Source organism: Pleurodeles waltl, chromosome 2_1, assembly GCF_031143425.1.
Source record: "Pleurodeles waltl isolate 20211129_DDA chromosome 2_1, aPleWal1.hap1.20221129, whole genome shotgun sequence".
Taxonomy (NCBI): Eukaryota; Metazoa; Chordata; class Amphibia; order Caudata; family Salamandridae; genus Pleurodeles; species Pleurodeles waltl.
Genome location: NC_090438.1, coordinates 209,673,055 through 209,685,716, shown reverse-complemented (window position 1 = coordinate 209,685,716; position 12,662 = coordinate 209,673,055).

Genomic DNA, 12,662 nt, shown 5'->3' with positions numbered 1-12,662 from the left:
TTTTTCTAAACCTGTATTGTGTCATTTTGTAGTGTTTTCATTAAGTTACTGTGTGTGTTGGTACAAATACTTTACACCTAGCACTCTGAAGTTAAGCCTACTGCTCTGCCAAGCTACTAAGGGGGTAAGCAGGGGTTAGCTGAGGATGATTCTCTTTTACCCTGACTAGAGTGAGGGTCCTTGCTTGAACAGGGGATAACCTGACTGTCAAAGACCCCATTTCTAACAATATGCAAACTTATAACTTCAGCATTAATAATATTTCATCATTATAAGTAAAACATTTAATTTATCATTGTAAAAGCTTTGTTATTTATTGCATTACATTAAGTATATCTGAGAACAGCACTTTTCTCACTTGCAGGTAATTTCAAAGTCATTAATCTTTCATAAAACACATCTAAATGTGTTTCAAAATTGGCTATTAGTTTAGAGTCTAACTTACATTCTAACATCAACTTTAACTTTCTAGCATGTGATTTAATTAGAAAGGCACCTTTGTCAAACTGAAACAGGCAAATTGCACATTTAAAATGCTCGTCAGTGTAGCTATGTACATTAGTTTTTGTGTTCTAGCGTGCAAGTGCTCTGCCCTGTTGTAATCTAACAGTGGGTTTTCAACCACGCCCACTCTTGCTATTCATTCTTTGTTGTGCTTGTTTTAAATGCTTCATTTTTATAGGTGCATGTTGTGAAATGTCCATCCTTCGTATGCTAAGTTCCCTTTTAGATGATTTCACTAAGTGAACATTTTGTTGGCCATCACACTACGTCACACTTCCTCCTGTTACAACGTGTGATTGCCACCTTCTCCAGTTTCGGTTTGTCTTTCATCCTAGCCACAATCCTTTCTAGACATTTACACAGGGAGCCAATACCTCTCAAGCGCATGGTGGCTGTGGCATTTTTTAATTGGCTCGCTTATGTCAACTGTTCTACTTTTTATTTTCAATTTTTGTGGCAAGAAAAGTCCAGTTAGGAAGTTACAATGCTAATAGCTTTAACTCAGCGAGACCCATTGCATTGTAAATGCTTGTTCTCTCTTGTAGTTTATAACTGAAACTTGTCACATTCTGCTGACTTTTGTGACACAAGGAACAGAGCTAAAATTCATACTCTAGGGTACTCAAAGTAAAAAGATAAGGGAGTTGTCACAAACACACATTTTTATATGCATTTAGGTTCTGTCAGTATGAACGTAGTTGTGGTTGAGTGGAAGAATGTAGAGAGTACGTTGCACACAACTCCATCAGTGCATAAAGAACCACTTCCATAAAGGCCGTCCTAGCACCTAAACAATGACTTTTCAATTAAAGGAAGCTGAAAACAAGTATTTACTTAAATTAAAATGGAGGTTGGCATTGTACAAGGAAGCAGATTTATTGGCTCGGACAGGACTCACTAAGAAGTCACAAAGCAGTTATAAATTATTACCGTACAGAACTGATGGCATTTTCAGACTTTTGGTGAATATGCACTGTTAGAAATGGGGTCTTTGGTTGGCAGTCAGGTTACCCCCTGTCCAAGCAAGGACCCTCACTCCAGTCAGGGTAAGTTACACACAATCCAAACTATCCTGTGCCCACCCTCTGGTAGCTTGGCACTGAGCAGCCAGGCTTAACTTAGAAGGCAATGTGAAAAGTATTTGTGCAATAAATCATACAATAACACAATATAGCACCACAAAAATACACCACACAGTGTTTAGAAAAATATATAATATTTATCTAGGTATTTGTAGGTCAAAACGATAAAAGATGCAATAAGAAATTGTAGAAATATCACTGAAAAGTGATATGAAGTCTCTTAAGTCTTTAAAAAGCAAACAAAGTCTCTTTCAAGCACAAAGTACCGGGTTTGGAGTGGAAAATCTCTGCAAAGGGCCGCAGAGGAGGAGATGCGTGGAAAAATGGTGTGTGTGTCGGTTTCGCCCCTTCACACACGGACTTGCGTCGTTATTTTTCACCCGGGGAAGACGTGCGTCGTTTTCCGGTGCGCGAACAGTCTCCTTCTGTGGTTTGCGGGATCACCAGATGTCCCGGGGTCTGTGCGTGGAATCCTGGACTTGTTATCTGGCTGCGCGTCGTTCTGGTGGGCTGTGCGTGTAATTTTCTCCCTCACGGCAGGCGTTGCGTCGATTTCCTCTCTGGAAGTCGGGCGGCGTTGTCCAGGCGGGCCATGCGTCAAAGTTCAGGTCGCACCGCAGGCGTCGCATCGATCTTTTCCTTGCGGGGTCGAACGGCGTCTTTCCGGATCGGCGTGCGGTGAATTTTTCACCGCGGAGCAAGTGGTGCGTCGAATTTTTCAGCGCACAAGGCGTCCAGTTGAAAGAAAGAAGTCTTTTTGGTCCTGAGACTTCAGGAAACAGGAGGCAAGCTCTATCCAAGCCCTTGGAGAGCACTTTTGCAGCAAGACAAGAGTTCAGCAAGGCAGCAGGCCAACAGCAAGGCAGCAGTCCTTTGTAGAAAGCAGTCATGTGAGTCCTTTGAGTCCTTTGAGCAGCCAGGCAGTTCTTCTTGGCAGGATGCAGGTTCTGGTTCAGGTTTCTTCTCCAGCAAGTGTCTGAGGTGGTATGGCAGAGGCCCTGTTTTATACCCAAATGTGCCTTTGAAGTGGGGAAGACTTCAAAGAGTGGCTTAGAAGTGCACCAGGTCCCCTTTCAGTTCAATCCTGTCTGCCAGGGTCCCAGTAGGGGGTGTGGCAGTCTTTTGTGTCAGAGCAGGCCCTCCACCCTCCCAGCCCAGGAAGACCCATTCAAAATGCAGATGTATGCAAGTGAGGCTGAGTACCCTGTGTTTGGGGTGTGTCTGAGTGAATGCACAAGGAGCTGTCAACTAAACCCAGCCAGACTTGGATTGTAAGGCACAGAAAGATTTAAGTGCAAAGAAATGCTCACTTTCTAAAAGTGGCATTTCTAGAATAGTAATATTAAATCCAACTTCACCAGTCAGCAGGATTTTGTATTACCATTCTGGCCATACTAAATATGACCTTCCTGCTCCTTTCAGATCAGCAGCTACCACTTCAATAATGCATGAGGGCAGCCCCAATGTTAGCCTATGAAGGGAGCAGGCCTCACACAGTACCCTGTGTTTGGGGTGTGTCTGAGTGAACGCACAAGGAGCTGTCAACTAAACCCAGCCATACTTGGATTGTAAGGCACAGAAAGATTTAAGTGCAAAGAAATGCTCACTTTCTAAAAGTGGCATTTCTAGAATAGTAATATTAAATCCAACTTCACCAGTCAGCAGGATTTTGTATTACCATTCTGGCCATACTAAATATGACCTTCCTGCTCCTTTCGGATCAGCAGCTACCACTTCAATAATGCATGAGGGCAGCCCCAATGTTAGCCTATGAAGGGAGCAGGCCTCACAGTAGTGTAAAAACGAATATAGGAGTTTTACACTACCAGGACACGTAAACTACACAGGTACATGTCCTGCCTTTTACCCACACAGCACCCTGCTCTAGAGGTTACCTAGGGCACACATTAGAGGTGACTTAGGTGTAGAAAAAGGGGAGTTTTAGGCTTGGCAATTACTTTTAAATGCCAAGTCGAATTGGCAGTGAAACTGCACACACAGGCCTTGCAATGGCAGGCCTGGGACAAGGTAAAGGGGCTACTTGAGTGGGTGGCACAACAATGCTGCAGGCCCACTAGTAGCATTTAATCTACAGGCCCTAGGCACATACAGTGCACATTACTAAGGACTTACAAGTAGATTAAATAGTCCAATTGGGTATGATCCAAAGTTACCATGTTTAAAGGGAGAGAGCATATGCACTTTAGCACTGGTTAGCAGTGGTAAAGTGCGCAGAGTCTAAAAGCCATCAAAAACAGAGTCCAAAAAGTGGAGGGAGGCATGCAAAAAGTTAGGGGTGACCACCCTAAGGCATGTCAGGTCTAACATGCACTTTGAATACATTCTTCATAACAAGACTAAAACAAGCATTTGCAATGCAACGGGTCTCGCATTTGCTCGAGTTAGAGCTATTAGCGTTGTAAACTCCTAACCAGACTTTTCTTGCAACACAAATTACAAGAAAAAAAAACACAGCACAATTGCGCTATGTAAAATGCAGCGCGATCATGCTGAAATTGAAAACGGAAAAACTGAGCGAGATTGCGCTACGTAAACCCCAGCGCGATCGTGCTGCGTGGAAAATAAAAAAATAAGGTAGTCCAGAAACCATGCTGAAAACATCGAGCCTCGAATAGTTTCAATAGTTTACCGGTGCTGTGTAGGTGGTCTAAACACCGGAAAAGGCATGACGTATGCATGCATGCCTTTCACAAATGAAAGCAAGCGGATTTTAAAAGGCAAGCCCACAAACCAATGAAAGTGACTGACGGGACATAGACTTGGTTAGAAGCCCAAAGAGAGATTACAGCATGGGATGGGGTGCTTTGCACTCGCCCATAAAAATAAATTCACAAATGTTTACCTACAAAATATGCCAGGAAAGCTGAGTCAGCTTTACGGACACACTTCAGGAAACTTTTGTGAATACCTGAAAGTTGTGAATCTATGCCCATGAGATGTAGCAAACAGGCAGAGACAGATTTGCTGCTTTCTTTGCAAATTAGGCCCCATTGATGTAAAGTATCCCCTAGTGAATATTCTGAAATTCTGATATGGATCTGTCACACAAGGACCTCCATTATTCCCCCAGAGGTATGCATTGGAGCCTCACAGAGAAGTTAGCCAATGCTAGTGATGTAGTTTTGTTTACATTTCATGTTTTCCTTGATTTACTCTCCTATGAGTAATTGCTTTTTTTCAGGATGTAGTTTTTTCCTGGAGTTGTCTTATGGCTTATAGTAAATTTGTGTTATGCGTACTGTGACCTGAGTCGTCTCTAGATATCTGCATGAGCTTAGGTTGTGGTGGGTGTTTAAAATGGGCCATGACTGAGAACTTAAAGAGTTTAGACTAAAGGCAGTGTGAGGTTCTCGCGCCACATGCCAGTGGGGCATAAAGGTGTTCAGAATACATGCTCATATCATGCATTCTTAAGTCCCTTTGCAGGGCACACAGATCAGTGAGGACAACATGTGATTCTGAGTATATGAGTAAATGTGTGAAGGGGGTACAAAGTTGTTGAAATATTGACAAGTCAAAATATAAAAGAATTTGATTTGCTTGTAGGTGTGTGTTTTTGGGAGTAGTGGAGAAGAGGAGATGCAAGTAAATATGTGCAGAACGAGAGAGTGAAAAGAAGGCGAGGAAAGAAAAGAGATGAGATTATATATGCAGATGTAGCATTTGTGAACATTAAGGCGAGAAAAATAGTGTAAAGTTCACACAGAGCTGCGGCAGAGGAAAATGGTTTGAAGGGGTGTTATTGTGTGAAATGTCTGGATGCAATAACAGAGAGCTGACAGAGAGGCACTCAAATGCTAATCAGATGGCAGGTTTTGTGAAGCACAGGAATTTAGTTTACACATTTTAAGCCAAGCCCTTAATTATATCGGCAATCTTTTTTGGACAGAGTCATAGCTATGCTTTTTTTGCCACACCCCTTTTAAAGATCTTAACTCCCCCCCCCCCCCCCACTCCCTTCACCTTTTTCATCCCATTTAAAGCCCTAAATAGAACCTTCTTACAAGACCGCTTTTAGAGGAAGGCACAGCGGCCGCTGGGATATAACCCTGGGTGTCTCGGCGTTCAATACGTGCTGTCTCTTACTTGCCAAGAGAGTGGCAGGCAATGCGCTACTGACACTGCGGATGTGGAAATATATTCCAGTTCCAGAGAAACAGTTGTCAAGTGGCTCAATTTAATGTTCCACAGACCTTCAGCCGCTGCAGGCTTCTTAGCTAATAACTCACTGCATTATGGGACTTATATTTTTTTCTTTAAACATTTAAAATATGGGCTAAAAAGCAATAATAACTCAAATAATGTTAGCTAAAAAAAAATATGAATAGCGGTAGATAGCACACATTGCATCGGGCCACTTAGTCACCATGCAGCTATGATGGTGAAAATGGCATTGCGCTGAAAAGGTGGATATCGAACCGTTTTATGAAAAAAACGAGAATATATTGATAGAAAAAAAACTGTTACAAAAACAAGAGCTTGGAAGATTGACAAAGTGCAAGTCGTAGTTCCGCCTCCCACTGCATCACCTGCTAGAGATTATGAATTTGATGCAACCTGAGAGAGCCGCTGATATGGCCGGCAGCCTGTCCTGCTGGACACGACATCTCTTCGAACATGAAGCAGCTCCTGTCAGGGCAGAGCAAGTTGCTGCGAGCTCAGCGGGCACTTGATGGTGTGACACCATGCAGCACAAGGGCGGGGCCCGCACAAGGGGTGTGTCCCTCCCGGCCTCAGTAATTAAAACTCCTCTGCTGCAGGTCGCCTGCCAAATGTTTATTTAGCCTGGTACATACAGGCTTGCCATTGGTGATTCCATCCTGGTTTAGCTGCTGGAAGCCGCCCTCGTCTCGTGTTGCGGATGTGATGCAAAAGGAGGTATTGAGAAGGAGCAGAATATTATAGAGGCAAGGAAGAACCAGATTGAAAGAAAAAAACAGCGCGATCGCGCTGTTACAGTTTACTCGTAATTAAACCTATCGGCAAAAGTGCAATTATCTACGTAATCGGCAAAAGTGCAATTAACTATGTACCAGGGTCGATATTATGCAAAGGGCTTGACTTCTGCCAAGCGAGATCACGCTGCGAAAATAGAAAACAAGCATTTGGAATGCAATAGTATTGTGTTTGCTCGAGTTAGAGCTCACAGCGTTGTAATTTACTGACTGGACTTTTATTGACACACAGACTAAAAATAACAAGAGGAAGAGAGTGAGAGCAAGCTGGCCCTGGAAAAGCCCCCCTCTGCTGTTGGTTTATGTTTACAGAAGGAGTTGGTGGGGAGGAGGGACTGAACACACACCCACAGTGCAAGTCAAACAGGCCAATACTGAAAGAAAAAGTCCCCTTCAGAAGAGATAAACAGGACATAGCGTAATTACAAAGTACTTTGTGCTGCTCCAAAAATGAAAAAAGGCAGGACAAAGAGGCAGAACTGACCACTAGCAAGCAAGGATTTTTGAACGACACTGCAACTAACAAATCAAAACGCTGGAACTCACTCTATTGTATACTTTAGTATACAGGAGGCCGAACGCTCGACCTTAAAATTAGATGCAGTTCTTATACAAGAATTGGAGCATTTCATCTAATGTAAGATTGCATGCACAAGGCGTTTTACACTTCAAAAGAATTTAACAACGTTTGCAAATTAATGCATTTATCAAACCCTCCAAGAATGTTACCAGATTAAAAAACAATATTACAAGGTTAGCATGCGAGTATCGTGATTGTCCGCAAAAGTCACTTTAAGAGCCAAGTTAAGTGGGTTGATATAATTCACCGTTTTGTTAGACGAATAAACAGCTAAAATTGTTAAAAAAGCAAACATCGTTTTCTGCATCAACACTGCAATCTATATCCAAAACAAAATAGAAAGCCTTATTTTCTGACATTCCTGTTGGCAGCCTATCCATCACTGGATCTTTGCTGCCCTCCAGTGGCATAGCCCACGCAGTGTACTAGTGAGCCATATAACAAAAGAAAACTTTAAACTCACAAATACATAAATGGACATTGCGTATTTCAATGTTTCTTGCGTTCGCTTGCGTCTAGTATCAATCATAAATAATCAGATTTTGAATAGGAGTTCAAAATATTGTTTCCGAGCAGGCATTAAAGTATTTCTCTATCTACTGTACAATAACGCCATAAATATTTGCCTGGTTTCTCAGATTTTCAGACAGATTTAGGGCCTGGTTTTAGACTTTGGTGGACAGATTACGCACTGTATTTTACTATCGCTATGGCGCAGTCCACCCACAAATTAAGAGATGTCTGCAACCTAGCCGTTATGGCAGTTCTTGTAAATGGATTGCAAGTTTGACTGATGCCTCCCTCAACGTGACTGAGTCGTGGATACAATTTTCAACTTTTTTGTTAATAATTTAACAACAAAAAACAAAATCCTATGGCATGCTTTTATTTTTCAAAGAAAGAGAAAAAAATCAAGAAAATACAATGCAACTCCCTCCTCCACCCCAACCATGGGACTTTTCTCCCAAGGCGTGGGGGTCATTTTGCAGTTTTCCCTGCCCCTTACTACCAGGCTTTATCTGGCGGTGACGGACAGTGAAAACTTGCCGTTTGTCTGTCCACTTTAAATAGGGCGGGAGGACAAATGTCAAAACCTCCATCGGCCGTTACTATTGGGCAATCGGATGTGTATGTCAGCGGCAGAAAGATTAGTCTGTCCTGTACATGCTGAAGGTCTGCCCGGACCTTCGGTTTGGCGGAGAATGTACTCTGTCTCTATTGAGTTATACCACCTTCTCTGCTGAACTCCAAATTGGGCCCTTTGATTTCAAGGACAATCATTCTAGGGGCAAGAAATTGAGACACTTAGATCACTTGCTTGTAAATGTTTGGTATCGGCCGATGCTTAAACCATACAATGGACTAGGGAACAAATAAATGAGGCTTTTAGGCTTCAATTCAACATTTACTACAAATAGTTCCACAGTGACATGATCATTCATTCTGGCTCACAAGATCGTATATCGGCTGACAAGCATTGGTAAAGCCAACATGTCTAGCTTTAGCAAGCAGACATGAAGCTTAATTTTTTATTTTGCTTTTGCAATCAGAAGGCAAAAAAAGAAGGAACAAAAATACACTCTGCCGACTAAAAGTTGCGGATTTGCTTGCCACGAAAATTCACATTAAAAAATGAAGCATGCCACAACATTTTAATATAAAAGTATGGGTGCTTCCTAGCAGGCAGATGTACTAAGAATAGCTACAAAAAACAGTTTAATGTTGATGCCTATAGAAGGAAAATATAATTCTTATACTTGCAAAACAAAGGTACAATTCCCTGTGAATTACACTAATAGAAAAACGTTTTTTAACTGTAAAGGGCGATTTAAATTAAAAAAAACAATGGAAAGAAAAAGCACTGGCATAATATTCTCCCATCACCCTTAGCACTGAAGTGCATTTATTTCTAGAGAGATGTGTGTTATGAGGCAGTGCCTTCACTCACAGTGCAAAACAATTGAAATTGGCTTATCCATTAGTCCTCAGGGAGTGCAGAATTATTAGGCAAGTTGTATTTTTGAGGATTAATTTTATTATTGAACAACAACCATGTTCTCAATGAACCCAAAAAACTCATTAATATCAAAGCTGAATATTTTTGGAAGTAGTTTTTAGTTTGTTTTTAGTTTTAGCTATGTTAGGGGGATATCTGTGTGTGCAGGTGACTATTACTGTGCATAATTATTAGGCAACTTAACAAAAAAAAATATATACCCATTTCAATTATTTATTATTACCAGTGAAACCAATATAACATCTCAACATTCACAAATATACATTTCTGACATTCAAAAACAAAATAAAAACAAATCAGTGACCAATATAGCCACCTTTCTTTGCAAGGACACTCAAAAGCCTGCCATCCATGGATTCTGTCAGTGTTTTGATCTGTTCACCATCAACATTGCGTGCAGCAGCAACCACAGCCTCCCAGACACTGTTCAGAGAGGTGTACTGTTTTCCCTCCTTGTAAATCTCACATTTGATGATGGACCACAGGTTCTCAATGGGGTTCAGATCAGGTGAACAAGGAGGCCATGTAATTAGATTTCCTTCTTTTATACCCTTTCTTGCCAGCCACGCTGTGGAGTACTTGGACGCGTGTGATGGAGCATTGTCCTGCATGAAAATCATGTTTTTCTTGAAGGATGCAGACTTCTTCCTGTACCACTGCTTGAAGAAGGTGTCTTCCAGGAACTGGCAGTAGGACTGGGAGTTGAGCTTGACTCCATCCTCAACCCGAAAAGGCCCCACAAGCTCATCTTTGATGATACCAGCCCAAACCAGTACTCCACCTCCACCTTGCTGGCGTCTGAGTCGGACTGGAGCTCTCTGCCCTTTACCAATCCAGCCACGGGCCCATCCATCTGGCCCATCAAGACTCACTCTCATTTCATCAGTCCATAAAACCTTAGAAAAATCAGTCTTGAGATATTTCTTGGCCCAGTCTTGACGTTTCAGCTTGTGTGTCTTGTTCAGTGGTGGTCGTCTTTCAGCCTTTCTTACCTTGGCCATGTCTCTGAGTATTGCACACCTTGTGCTTTTGGGCACTCCAGTGATGTTGCAGCTCTGAAATATGGCCAAACTGGTGGCAAGTGGCATCGTGGCAGCTGCACGCTTGACTTTTCTCAGTTCATGGGCAGTTATTTTGCGCCTTGGTTTTTCCACACGCTTCTTGCGACCCTGTTGACTATTTTGAATGAAACGCTTGATTGTTCGATGATCACGCTTCAGAAGCTTTGCAATTTTAAGAGTGCTGCATCCCTCTGCAAGATCTCTCACTATTTTTGACTTTTCTGAGCCTGTCAAGTCCTTCTTTTGACCCATTTTGCCAAAGGAAAGGAAGTTGCCTAATAATTATGCACACCTGATATAGGGTGTTGATGTCATTAGACCACACCCCTTCTCATTACAGAGATGCACATCACCTAATATGCTTAATTGGTAGTAGGCTTTCGAGCCTATACAGCTTGGAGTAAGACAACATGCATAAAGAGGATGATGTGGTCAAAATACTAATTTGCCTAATAATTCTGCACTCCCTGTATGTGTCGCATACTGCGGTGGGCAGAAGTGAAATGCGATTGGCAGCTGAATCATAGATGAAGACCACGGTCCCACAACCCCTCTATGTAGTTCTTTCTGCACATATAGCTCTGCCCTGCCAGAGCGAGAGCTTTTTAAAGGTTCTCTGATGGACAAATATAATCCAGACTTATTTCTGCCTAGCACCAAAACAAAAGGCTAAGCCACTCCCAGGCACACTAACGTGTTGTGGGATGTATTACAGATTCATGTCAGACATACAATGCCAACGCGTTTGGCCATGTTGGGCATTTATAATGGTGCGATCATGTGAAGGACAGCAACCTATGAGTGCGTTGCACGAAAAAAATGAAAAAGTCAAAAAAATAAAAAAAATAGTTTAGAAAATAAGGCTAAAGCAATATTCCATTTATTCCTTAAATTACTTCAGATAAAGTTAGGTTCTTAAACTGAAATAATTCAGTGCATTCTCAGTTAACGCAATGCAATGACCAAACATTGGGGGCAGATAGAAATCCACCACACCAAATTAAAATCAATGATTACAAAATAATTTGACCAGGTTGCTGACAGTAAAATACCTAAGTGGACAAAATAAACCTTAAAGTTGAATGCATCAGTTTCACGATGACAGCTGACAGCATATATTGATTTCGAATTGCGTAAATTAAAATGCGTCAGTCCTTTTCAGCTCAGTGTAAAGGGCAGCTGCAGGAAAAAAGATGAAAAGAGGTATAACCCAACCCCACAGTTAATGTGGAGAGCAGACCTAAGGATTAGACATAGTAACCATAGTTACCCACTCACTAACTATAGATTATTGACTATTTCCTCATCCTGATTTACTACTTTCGAATGGCAGCATTCTGAAGCAAAGATATATTTGCACTGAGAAGGTTTCAGCCTGCTCGTTCTATCTCCACCTCTAGGGTTCTTCAGGTTCTATGCCACATTAAGTCAGATAGGCCAACTGAAAAGTATGACAGTCCGTGAAGTGTTTTGATCAGTGCTTAATTTGTGTTTAGTGTTTCCGGTGCTGAGCACCAGCACTTATTTTTTAGGGCCGGCGCTTATTCTTCTACCTCAAACATTTGTTAAGAGCAAAAGACACATATGGGAAAGACGCAGGAAAAGAAACATGAAAAAGCGTCACAAAGGTAGAAAGCACAAAGCTGCCAGAGTGAGCTGAAGTGTCAAGGAGTGGCTTTAATGGATTGAAGAGGCCCGAGATGGCTTCAGAATTACGCTGTCTCGGTATTCCGTGCCGGCACATTTAAATGCTTAAGAGGAGTGCTTTGGGCACCGGCACGTTTTTATTTACAAATTAAGAACTGGTTTGGATGTACTGTAAGAGACATTTCCTTTGTGATTGGCTCTAAGTTCTTATTTTTATTAGCAATAGTAAGATATTCCATATTTCACGGACATTCTGTGACAGAGATGGCTTAGCCAGATTAATATGTAATTGGTATTCTGATCTCTTTGTGCGAGAGTGACATAACCCGAATTCTGATGAATAGTCTAACTGCAGGTTTCTCGCCATGTAATCTCCGCAAGCACGAGACTGGATCTGAAAACGCTTGCAATAGCTCCTATGTCTAGGCAGGTGGCACTATCTGCTCCCATCATGAATTCATCTGCTGCTTTAGGGGCTCTTTTACATAAGACTACTTCTCGTGTTGGTTTAACGTAAAGCTGTGGCAGTGATTTTCTAATATTTAGCAGCCCGTTTCCTCTACTTTGGAGCCCCTATGCTGTTTAATAAAGAACTCACCTTTCAAGGACTAAGAAAAAAGTCAGTGATGTTGAAAAGGAAGAAATAGACTTTCAAAAATGAATTTGTGAATGGAAGAGAGTCCTCGGTAGAGGGTTAGTTATCCTTTTTTGTAGCAGCATAGGAGGAAAGTAGAAAGGCTAGTACGTCCTGATTATGATTGTCTTTTTCTACCCAACCAGTGTTTGTGGGTGTCA